We start from the raw sequence: 13085 nt of genomic DNA, 5'->3' as shown, positions 1-13085 counted from the left end.
TGTTCACATCGTTTGGGGCTGTGAGCGAAACCTCGGCCGGATCTCCTCATGGATGGAACCCGAATAGGCGATAAACCTGGACTAGAGACTTAGGTGTTTAGGTAGGTCGTGGTCTACACCGACGTCGGCTTTCGCTTGAAGTCTGCTGAGCACATGTCATGTGCAGACGCTAAGTGGTGGAAACATGTATGAAGAAGTACACCCCTGCAGGGTTAACATGATCTATTCGAATAGCCGCGTCCGCGGTAAAGGACTACTTGGTTGCCTATACAGTTCATAGACAAGTAAATGGAAACTACTAAAAGCCTCAAGATAAGTGTGAGTGCCGAGGATGGCTCTTCCGTAGGAAGACGGAGGTGGATCCTCGGTAGTGTATTGAAGTGGTGAGTAGTGGACTCGTGTGCGCAAAACCGTTTCAAAATGGAGTCTCGTAGGATAGCCTAGCCAAGAGTCAAAGCTGGCTTGCTGCAACAACTCCACCAACCCTTCTTGATAATATGCATGTATGTAGGATCTGATGTAAGTCTTGCTGAGTACCTTTGTGCTCATGTTGCTATAATCTACATTTTTTTACAGAAGACGCTGCAACCCCTTCTGATGGGTTCTTCGTAGACGTTGACATCAATGAGTAGGCTAAGGCCCAGGTGGTGATCCTGAGCTTGTGAAGGACCACGTAGTATAGCTAGGCTTTCCAAGCCTCTTTTATTTTGCTAGTTGTCTGTACTCAGACAAGTTACTTCCGCTGCTGGTTTGTATGACTGTATGACTTGAATGCTGGGTCGTGTGACCCGTACCTATGTGTATGTTATGTATGGCTCTCTGAGACTTAAATAAAGTACTTGTGTGGTAGAGTCATGTTGTGATGCCTTGTTGTATTTGCACATATCGAGCATATTGTGTGTATGATTGAAATGCTTGGTATGTGTGGGATCTGACTATCTAGTTGTTTATCTTTAGTAGCCTCTCTTACCGGGAAATGTCTCCTAGTGTTTCCACCGAGCCATGGTAGCTTGCTACTGCTCCGGAACACTTAGGCTGGCCGGCATGTGTCCTTCTTCGTTCCTGTGTCTGTCCCTTCGGGGAAATGTCACGCATTGAGTACCGGAGTCCTGTTAGCCCGCTACAGCCCAGTTTACCAGAGTCCTGCTAGCCCAGTGCTACAGCCCAGACCCACTTGCTGAGGACCGACACGTTCGTTGCTGGGTCATGGATGCCTGTCCCTGTAAGTCTGTGCCACTTTGGGTTTACGACTAGTCATGTCAGCCCGGGCTCCTTATCATATGGATGCTAGCGACACTATTATATACGTGAGCCAAAAGGCGCAAACGGTCCCGGGCAAAGGTAAGGCGACACCCGTGGGGATACCGTGCGTGAGGCCGTAAAGAGATATGAGGTGTTACAGGCTAGATCGATGTGACATCGAGTCGGGGTCCTGACAGCGTTGGTATCAGAGCCGGACTGCCTGTAGGTTCTCCAAGCCAAACTGGTCGATGTTGTGTCTAGAAATTCTTTAGTTATATGTAGGGGAATTTTTTGCGGGTTGGAACGTAAGGCTCTTTTTACTCCTTTATCTTATGACATTCTGATCCGAGTCAGTCTATTCTTCCACCGGGGGTTAAGGAATTAGGATCTTTTCTCTCTATCAGGTTCACGTGTTACCAATCAGTAGTACCTTATAGGTTTGATGGATACAAGCCTAGTTCAGTTCTACTACCACATTGTGTTGCTGGGATGGACTCAGAACTTTGATATGATGTTGTTGAGTGTGTATGAAATCCTTTGTCAAATGTCTCAAAATCCTTTTTGAGCATTTACAGCTGTTATGCTGTCGAATTTTTGCTAGAAATTCTAATGCCTTTGCATTATGGTTGTGCTTTCAGATGGCCACTCGCGACCTCAATCAAGTGGTTCGCCTGACTCGATGCCTAGATGTACCCGACCATACTGCCATGTTGGTCAGGGTAATGACTGAGGCTAGATACCGTTGGTATCCTGAGTACACGGTCGAAGAGCAATTTCGAGACTTTAATCAAAGCCAGTATCTCTGCACTGTCAGGATATTTCCATCTTATCCTGGATCCACCGAGCCCCTTCACTGCTCCTATGGACTCGGGGTTACTATTGAGATGGCTGTGCAGGATGCCGCCTATTCTATGATGACCATCATGCGAGTCAGGACTGGCCTATTTCGGGACTCTGATTTCTGGTATATGCCAGCATCACTTCCGGGAGCACAAGGGTATCTCCAGGCTATCTATGCTGACCCCACTCAGGAGGATTCACGGACTCGCACCACTGCTGAAATGCTCGAGGATAAGGACCGTGAAAATCGGGCCTTGAGGCTAAAGCTTTTCAATACCCGTGCTGACCATTGGGCCATGTTGACTCGGTTTGCACCGGCTGTGCAAGCTGGATATTCGGATATGCGCGATCTCTATCCTGTGAGATCTGCTCTGCCAGACGTGATGGGTTGGCGTGATGTAGGAGGCATCACCCCACCTCGCGGTCCCCGCAGGCCACCGTCTGTTGGTCCAAGACCTCATCCTAGCCCCTATGGTCCACAAGCTCCGCGAGATCGTCTGTTCCCGGATGATCATGTTGAGCTTCCAGGCTATGGAGGTGACTTCTACAAGGACTACTACGGATCGGTCTGAGTTAGTGGTAGTATCACTAGTTCGTACTAGCTGTGTCGTCTATCGTCCGGCGTGACTCGTGGGATATGACCTAGCTTGTACCGCTTTCCGGAGGTGTAGAAAAATAATGTATAGGAGCTTGGGATGCCTCCGATGTGATGTAATCTTCCTTTCACCGTAATAGTACCTTGTTTGGTCTTGTACTAAACCTTGTATGGTGTGTATGACAATGGAATAAAGAAGCAGTTTCTATATCTACCATGTCATACGGATGATCATCTTGCATTCCGAGTTATTCCTTACATTCTGTATCCTATGTCGGAATCTTATCATTCTGACTAAATCATTGTCTTGCTTACCTAGGATGGTCAACACGCGCAATAACCCTGCTCCTCAAGAGCAGGCCGAAGGCAGTGAAGTCAGGAATGCAAATCTGCCTCATCCTCCTTCCCTAGCCGAGGTTATGCTGGAAGCCAAGAGAAACAAGCGGGAGACCAACCGTTTGTTGGAGCGTATTGAACAGAACACAGCACGCCATCAGAGAAATAACTTGGTGTCACTCAGTGATTTCATCAAGTTACATCCACCCACGTTCCACCACTTCGTCGAGCCTCTCGACGCTGACGACTGGCTTCGCGGTATTTCTCACAAACTGTGTTCCGCGCTAGTAGCTGAGGCTGACAAGGTCACCTTTGCTGCATATCATCTTGAAGGCCCCGCCAGTCTATGGTGGGAGAATTATGGAGCTATGCGCCCAGCAGGCCATGTCACTACTTGGGCTGAATTCAGCGAGGCTTTCCGTGAACATCACATTCCGGAGGGTCTCATGGACCGTAAACGTGAGGAATTTTGCAGTTTCACTCAAGGCCGACTCTCTGTGGATGCTTATAGCAGGGACTTCGGTAACCTCGCACGATATGCAACTGAGGAAGTTTCTACTAATGCCAAGAAGCAAGCAAGGTTCCGTAAGGGACTTAGTCCTGAGCTTCGCCGCGACCTCCGTCTGCACGAGTGCACATCTTTTCAGAAGCTTGTTAACAAGGCCATCAGTGCTGAGACTGGTCAGACTGATTATGACGCAACACGCAAGCATGGCCGTGACGTGGGTTCCTCATCCGGTGCTGGTCCTCAGAAGCGCCGCGTGTGGGTGCCTAACACTGCCCTGCCACCCAGGTTCACACCGAGGCCATCCTTCCAGGCGCCTCGCCCCGTTCAACAGTTTGCACCAGCCAAGCCCTATGGTGGTCCAACCAACAATGCTCCTCCACGCGCCAGTTCCGTGACTTGCTTTAAGTGTGGGGAATCTGGCCACTATATGCGCGAGTGTCCCCAGACCAACCCCAACCAACCTGCTAAAGCTGTTGGCCGTGGCAAGCCGACAGGTAAAGTGTTCCACGCCAAGCCGGCCACCGCTACACGTGGCCATGTCAACTGTATCTCTGCCGAAGAAGCTCAAGAGGATCCCAACGTCGTTCTTGGTACGCTCCTTGTTAATTGCCACCCGGCATCTGTTCTTTTCGATACAGGAGCATCTCATTCATTTATATCCAAGAGCTATGCTCGTCTGCATAACACCACATTCTATGAGATGCCCACCTCTATGGTAATTCAAACTCCGGGATCCAAATGGAAAACCTCTAGGGTAAGTCATGGAAATGAAATCCAAGTCGACAGACTTGTTTTCCTTGCATCTTTGATAGCTCTTAAATCTTCAGATATTAATATCATCTTGGGTATGGACTGGATGTCAGCCCATCATGCCAAAATTGATTGCTTCTCTAGGACTGTTCAACTCACCCATCCTTCGGGGAAGATAGTCAATGTCTTGACCCGAATAGCCAAGCGACAGTTATATTCTCTTAACGCCAGCCCTTTGCCAGACCTTGAGGACGTTCCGGTAGTCCGTGACTTTCCGGATGTCTTTCCAGAGGAATTGCCAGGTGTTCCACCTGACAGGGATGTGGAGTTCGTAATAGATCTCATTCCAGGAACCGTCCCGATTGCTAGAAGACCCTATAAGATGGCACCACTAGAACTAGCCGAGCTTAAGAAACAACTCGATGAGTCCTTGAAAAAGGGTTTCATCCGACCTAGTTCATCTCCGTGGGCTTGCCCCGTCCTCTTCATCAAGAAGAAGGATGGTACGGACCGGATGGTTGTAGATTATCGACCTGTCAATTTGGTCACAATCAAGAACAAATATCCGCTTCCCAGGATCAATGACCTGTATGATCAGCTCGCTGGATCCTCAATCTTTTCCAAAATGGATTTGAGGTTGGGCTACCATCAAATCAAAATCAGGAACGGGGACATTCCTAAAACGGCCTTTGTTACTCGTTATGGCCAATACGAGTACACCGTCATGTCCTTCGGTTTAACCAACGCTCCAACCACCTTTTCTCGGTTGATGAACTCAATCTTCATGGAGTATTTGGATAAATTCGCCGTGGTTTACCTCGATGATATACTCATCTACTCCAAGAACGAGGAAGAACATGCCGAACATCTAAGGCTAGTGTTGAAGAAACTTCGAGAGCATCGCCTTTATGCCAAATTTTCTAAATGTGAATTTTGGTTGTCAGAAGTGACCTATCTGGGTCATGTAATATCTGGTAAAGGTATTGCTGTTAACCCTGAGCGAGTTCAAGCCGTCCTTGATTGGACTCCACCTGAATCGGTCAAGCAAGTTCGGAGTTTTCTGGGCTTAGCGAGCTATTGCCGTCGCTTTCTCGAAAATTTCTCCAAAGTTGCAAAACCTCTAACCGAACTCCTCAAGAAAGATAAAAAGTTCGAGTGGACTCCACAATGTGAGCACAGCTTTCAGGAACTGAAAAGACGCATGACCTCTGCTCCCGTACTGGTACCGCCAGACTTCTCTAAGGACTTTGTTATCTACTGCGACGCCTCGCGACAAGGACTAGGTTGCATTCTCATGCAAGATCGACACGTAATTGCTTACGCTTCACGGCAATTGCACCCACATGAGGAGAATTATCCTACTCATGATCTAGAGCTTGCAGCTGTAGTCTATGCACTTAAAACCTGGCGACATTACCTCCTCGGTAATCGTTGCGAAATATTCACTGATCACCAAAGTCTGAAGTACATCTTCACCCAACCGGATTTGAATCTCAGGCAAAGACGTTGGGTCGAGTTGATCACAGATTTCGACTTAGGAATAACTTACACCCCAGGGAAAGCCAACGTCATGGCTGATGCGCTAAGTCGTAAATCTTATTGTAACAACCTGATGTTACAACAAAGTCAACCGCTTCTCCATGAGGAATTTCGGAAGCTTAACCTTCACATTGTTCCTCAAGGATTTCTTTCCACCTTGGTGGCGAAACCTACTCTTACGGATCAAATCATCGCTGCCCAAAAGCGAGATAAGGGAATATCTAAAATCAAGGAGAACATTGCTAGCGGAGGTGCTAGTTGTTTCTCCACAAATGATCATGGTGTTGTGTACTTTGAGAACCGTTTAGTGGTTCCCAAGAACCAGCATCTACGGCATTTGATCCTTAAGGAGGCTCATGGATCTCCTCTCACCATTCATCCCGGTAGTACCAAGATGTATCAGGACCTACGCCAGAGGTTCTGGTGGACTAGGATGAAGAGAGAAATTGCTCAGTATATTGCTAATTGCGACGTCTGCCGTCGTGTAAAAGCAGAGCATCAACGGCCTGCTGGCACCCTTCAACCCCTAGCTATTCCTGAATGGAAATGGGATAAAATTGGTATGGATTTCATTACTGGTTTTCCCAGGACCAAGAGAGGGAATAATGCTATCTTCGTCGTTGTCGATCGTCTTTCCAAAGTGGCCCATTTCTTACCTGTTCGTGGGAGTATAACTGCTAGTCAGTTAGCAGACCTGTACATCTCCCGAATAGTGTCTCTCCATGGTGTTCCTTTGGAAATTAACTCGGATCGAGGAAGTCTTTTCACCTCTCGATTTTGGGAAAGTTTCCAAAATGCTATGGGAACCCGCCTTTCTTTTAGCACCGCTTTCCACCCTCAATCGAGTGGTCAGGTAGAACGCGTCAACCAGATCCTAGAAGACATGCTTCGAGCCTCTATTATCTCATTCGGAATGGATTGGGAGAAATGCCTTCCATTTGCCGAATTTTCTTACAACAACAGCTATCAATCTAGCTTGGGTAAAGCCCCTTTTGAAGTTCTCTATGGACGACGGTGTCGAACACCCCTTAACTGGTTAGAAACCGGGGAAAGACAATTCTTTGGCCTGGATATGATTCAGGAAGCAGAAGAGCAAGTTTGCATCGTTCGTGAAAAGTTGAAAACAGCCCAATCTCGTCAAAAGAGTCAATATGACCGAAAACATAAGGCTATGACTTTCGAGGTTGACGAGAAGGCTTACCTTCGGGTTACTCCTCTGAAGGGAACCCATCGTTTCGGTATCAAAGGCAAATTGGCTCCCCGTTACATTGGACCTTTTCGTATTCTCGCTAAACGAGGAGAAGTTGCCTACCAGTTGGAGCTACCTCCGCATCTCTCCAGAGTCCACGATGTCTTCCACGTTTCTCAACTCAGGCGTTGCTTCTCGGATCCTATCCGTGGAGTGGACCACGAAACGCTTGATCTCCAAGATAATCTCACGTATCGAGAGTACCCCATTCGTATCCTCGATCAGGCCGAGCGTACCACTCGACGTCATAATATCAAGTTTCTCAAAGTTCAATGGTCGCACCATTCTGAGGATGAAGCAACTTGGGAAAGGGAGGATCGTCTTCGACTCGAGTATCCCGCCCTCTTTCCGGAGGAACCCAAATCTCGGGACGAGATTCTTTTGCGTGGGGGTGAGTTGTCACACCCTAGCTAGTTCATGCATTAGAGTGTTGCATCATGTCTATTCTTTCATCAGAAACCTGAAATGGGGATGACAGAACCCCCAGCCCCCTCTGAAACCAACTAGGGTTTACTAAAAACTTTTTCAATGAACCTGAAATGCCCTTCTAAAATGCCCATCATTTTTGTCTTGGTTCAGAACCTCTGCCAAAAGTGATGCACATTTTCCTAGGTCATCTTAGGGTCTTTGAATTAAATCATAAATATTTGAATTTGGGCATTTAAAATTATATAAAATATTCAAATGCTCAAATATCTCCAAACTAAAATGTTTCATGTTGGAAATAATCCAACTATGGACCAGGAGTAGTTTGGTGATTTTAGGAGTTGCCTAAGTATTTTTAATAATTCAACAAAGTTGCAGAAGTATTAAAAAAATAGAAAACAGGAGAAATAGCAAAAACTTACCTGGCGCCCAGCACCCGGCCCACCTGCCGGCCCAGCCCAGCGCCGCGCCAGCGAGCTGCTTGCCGGCCAGGCAGGCAGGCAGGTGCCCGACGGCGGCCGCAGCGTGCGCCACGCAGCTGGCCGTCGCCCTGCTTCACCTCCTCGCCTCGTGGCTGGATGGATGAACTCCACGCCGCGCCGTGAACCCGCAGGACACCTCCATTCTCCCCCAACTCCTCTCTCTCGCGCTCCCCCGCCATGGCCGACGCCATCGCCGCCACCCCCTCGCCGTAGCCACGCCCTCCGTCAACCCCACGCCGTGCCGGCGTGTCCAGGAGCTCCGCCACCCTACTCTCCTTCGAGCAAGCCGAGCCCCGAGCGCTCGCAAGGCCCGAGCCCACCGCATTGACCTCGACCGAACCGCCGTCGCCAGAGATCCCCTTCAACGCCGACGTTGCTCCGGCCCGTCCCCGGCCGCACCAAGTGCTTCGTCGAACTCCCCGTGAGCTTAGCCATCTTCCCCTCCCTTCTTTTCTTGCTTCCGAGCTGTGTAGTGACCTCCCGGAGCTCAACCGCACCCACCGCCGCGGAGCTCGTCGCCGACGTGCTCCCGGTCACCCTCCGGCCACAAACTGGTGTCCATCATGCTCACCACATCACGTAGCACCTAACCAGCTACTCCCCGCACCTCACCGACCCCTCTAGCGTAAAGTTCGCCTTCGGCCGAACTCTGGTGGCCGCCAAAGTCGTCGCCGGCGCCAACTCCGGCCACCCCGACCCCAACGAACTCCACCAAGAGCTGCGGCTCCTCCTCAGCTCCACTCTGATGGCCTCCGCGACTCGTTTGGTTGCCGGAACGGCAAAAACCACTTCCACCGCCGCGTCAGGCTCGCCGGCGGCTAAACGCCGGTGCAGCCGACCTGGGTTTGACCGCAGGTGGGCACTGGTTGACTCTGATGAGTCAATGACAGGTGGGGCCCAGCCCTGTTAACTAAATAGGTTTAGTTTTAATTAAACTTTAACTAATCTAATTACCCTGACACCCTGGACCCACAGTCAGGTTTGACCTGGACGTCTCCGTTGACCCTGACGTCATCCTGACGCATGGCTGACGCAATAAATTAATTTCTGGATTTATTCTAATATAGGAAATTCCAGAATATAGTTTAAACTTCAAAAATTCATAACTTTTAATTTGTAACTCCAAATCAGACAAGTTATATATGAAAAATGATCAGAAAAATCCAATCTATCCATCTGTACTATTTTCATGCATGATTAAACAAGTTAACTTGATGTTTAATGTAGAACAAGATAAAACACTTTAAAGGGCCATGTATGAGTTTGAAATTTGAATCTTTGGTTCAAATTGGTTCAAACCCTTCTGGTCCTAGTTGCATTAGCCCAACACACTCATATTATCATGTTTCATGCATGCATCATATTGTCGCACATTGTTTGGTGATGGTTGCGTATCGGTGTTCTTTGCGGCAGGTTCTGCCTCCGAGGAGTACCGTGATTACCCTAGCGAAGAATCGTATCCGTGCATCGATCCATCAGGCAAGCAACCAACCATTTGATCATATCGATACAATCCCATGTTCTCGCTCTTGCTCTCTTTTACTGCATTAAGGCAACGCGTTTCAAACTGCTGTGTGCTACGGTAGTTGAACCCATTTCCTCTGCATGACCTGTCATTGCCACAGTAACTAGATGAAACCCACTAGCATGTGTAGGAGTTGGTTGAGCCATATGTATGTGTTGTTCCTACCTTGCTATGCCTGCTATGCTTAGAGTCGTGTCAGGTCTGGTTCGTCTGGATGATGGGCTAGAGTGAAATGATTATGTCGGTAATGAGAGTGATGTGGTGAACACGATTTGGTAAAGGTATCGATGAGAGGCCATGTAGGAGTACATGGTGGGTTGTTTCATTGAAGCCGACCTTAAGCACTGAGATCTGTATGTGTGATTTAAGATACAGCTACTACCATGCATTGGGCCCTGAAATATGACCCCGCTCGACTTCTTATTCACCCTAGTTCTCTGTCCAGGAGTTGCAAGTAGTTTCTGGTGTTTGTAGCCTACTGGAGGCCGTGGACAGCGCTGACCGTAGGGGTGGGCTGTGATGCGGTAGGTACGTGGCACGGTGTACCGAATACCCGTTAGGTATCTCGGGAACCCTGTTCACATCGTTTGGGGCTGTGAGCGAAACCTCGGCCGGATCTCCTCATGGATGGAACCCGAATAGGCGATAAACCTGGACTAGAGACTTAGGTGTTTAGGTAGGTCGTGGTCTACACCCACGTCGGCTTTCGCTTGAAGTCTGCTGAGCACATGTCATGTGCAGACGCTAAGTGGTGGAAACATGTATGAAGAAGTACACCCCTGCAGGGTTAACATGATCTATTCGAATAGCCGCGTCCGCGGTAAAGGACTACTTGGTTGCCTATACAGTTCATAGACAAGTAAATGGAAACTACTAAAAGCCTCAAGATAAGTGTGAGTGCCGAGGATGGCTCTTCCGTAGGAAGACGGAGGTGGATCCTCGGTAGTGTATTGAAGTGGTGAGTAGTGGACTCGTGTGCGCAAAACCGTTTCAAAATGGAGTCTCGTAGGATAGCCTAGCCAAGAGTCAAAGCTGGCTTGCTGCAACAACTCCACCAACCCTTCTTGATAATATGCATGTATGTAGGATCTGATGTAAGTCTTGCTGAGTACCTTTGTGCTCATGTTGCTATAATCTACATTTTTTTACAGAAGACGCTGCAACCCCTTCTGATGGGTTCTTCGTAGACGTTGACATCAATGAGTAGGCTAAGGCCCAGGTGGTGATCCTGAGCTTGTGAAGGACCACGTAGTATAGCTAGGCTTTCCAAGCCTCTTTTATTTTGCTAGTTGTCTGTACTCAGACAAGTTACTTCCGCTGCTGGTTTGTATGACTGTATGACTTGAATGCTGGGTCGTGTGACCCGTACCTATGTGTATGTTATGTATGGCTCTCTGAGACTTAAATAAAGTACTTGTGTGGTAGAGTCATGTTGTGATGCCTTGTTGTATTTGCACATATCGAGCATATTGTGTGTATGATTGAAATGCTTGGTATGTGTGGGATCTGACTATCTAGTTGTTTATCTTTAGTAGCCTCTCTTACCGGGAAATGTCTCCTAGTGTTTCCACCGAGCCATGGTAGCTTGCTACTGCTCCGGAACACTTAGGCTGGCCGGCATATGTCCTTCTTCGTTCCTGTGTCTGTCCCTTCGGGGAAATGTCACGCATTGAGTACCGAAGTCCTGTTAGCCCGCTACAGCCCGGTTTACCGGAGTCCTGCTAGCCCAGTGCTACAGCCCGGACCCACTTGCTGAGGACCGACACGTTCGTTGCCGGGTCAAGGATGCCTGTCCCTGTAAGTCTGTGCCACTTTGGGTTTACGACTAGTCATGTCAGCCCAGGCTCCTTATCATATGGATGCTAGCGGCACTATCATATACGTGAGCCAAAAGGCGCAAACGGTCCCGGGCAAAGGTAAGGCGACACCCGTGGGGATACCGTGCGTGAGGCCGCAAAGAGATATGAGGTGTTACAGGCTAGATCGATGTGACATCGAGTCGGGGTCCTGACAAGGGTGAAGTGACGATGTGTGTTGGAAGTGGTTCCAAGATTGATATGATCATCATCGCACACTCCCTACACTTTCGGGATTAGTGTTAAACCTAAATAAGTGTTATTTGGTGTTTGCGTTAAGCATGAATATGATTTGATTATGTTTATTGCAATACGGTTATTCATTTAAGTAAGAGAATAAATTGTTGTTCTGTTTACATGAATAAAACCTTATATGGTTACACACCCAATGAAAATAGTTCGTTGGATCTCGATCATAGTGATACACATAATCATAATATTGAAACCAAAAGATGCAAAGTTAATAATGATAGTGCAACTTATTTGTAGCACTGCCGTTTAGGTCATATTGGTGTAAAGCACATGAAGAAACTACATGCTGATGGGATTTTGGAATCACTTGATTATGAATCACTTGATGCTTGCGAACCATGCCTCATGGGCAAGATGACTAAGACTCCGTTCTCCGGAGCGAGCAACTGACTTATTGGAAATAATACATACTGATGTATGCGGTCCGATGAGTGTTAAGGCTCATGGCAAGTATCGTTATTTTTTGAACTTCACAGATGATTTGAGCAGATATGGGTATATCTACTTGATGAAACATAAGTCTCAAACATTTGAAAAGTTCAAAGAATTTCAGAGTGAAGTGGAAAATCATCATGACAAGAAAATAAAGTTTCTACGATCTGATCACGGAGACAAATATTTGAGTTATGAGTTTGGTCTTCAATTAAAACAATGTGGAATAGTTTCACAAACTCATGCCACATGGAACACCACAACATAATGGTGTGTCCGAACGTCATAACCGTACTTTATTGGATATAATGCAATCTATGATGTCTCTTACCGATCTACCACTATCATTTTGGGGTTATGCATTAGAGACAGCTGCATTCACGTTAAAAGGGCACCATTTAAATCTGTTGAGATGACACCATATGAACTGTGGTTTGGCAAGAAACCAAAGTTGTCGTTTCTAAAGTTTGGGGTTGCAATGCTTATGTGAAAAGTTTCATCCTGATAAGCTCAAACCCAAATCAGAAAAGTGTGTCTTCATAGGATACCCAAAAAGTTACTGTTGGGTACACCTTCTATCACAGATCCAAAGGCAAGACATTCGTTGCTAAGAATGGATCCTTTCTAGAGAAGGAGGTTCTCTCGAAAGAAGTGAGTGGGAGGAAAGTAGGACTTGATAAGGTAATTGTACCTTCTCCCTTATTGGAAAGTAGTTGATCACAAAAATTTGTTCCTGTGACTACTACACCAATTAGTGAGGAAGCTAATGATGATGATCATGTAACTTCAGATCAAGATACTACCGAATCTCGTAGGTAAACCAGAGTGAGATCCGCACTAGAGTGGTACGGTAATCCTGTTCTGGAGGTCATGCTACTTGACCATGACGAACCTACTATGAAGAAGCGATGGTGAGCCTAGATTCCGCAAAATGGCTTGAGGCCATGAAATCTGAGATGGGATCCATGTATGAGAACAAAGTATGGACTTTGGTTGACTTGCCCGATGATCGGCAAGCAATTGAGAATAAATGGATCTTCAAGAGGAAGACGG

Source organism: Triticum dicoccoides, chromosome 6A (assembly GCF_002162155.2).
Source record: "Triticum dicoccoides isolate Atlit2015 ecotype Zavitan chromosome 6A, WEW_v2.0, whole genome shotgun sequence".
Taxonomy (NCBI): Eukaryota; Viridiplantae; Streptophyta; class Magnoliopsida; order Poales; family Poaceae; genus Triticum; species Triticum dicoccoides.
Note: the sequence above shows the minus strand (reverse complement) of the source record.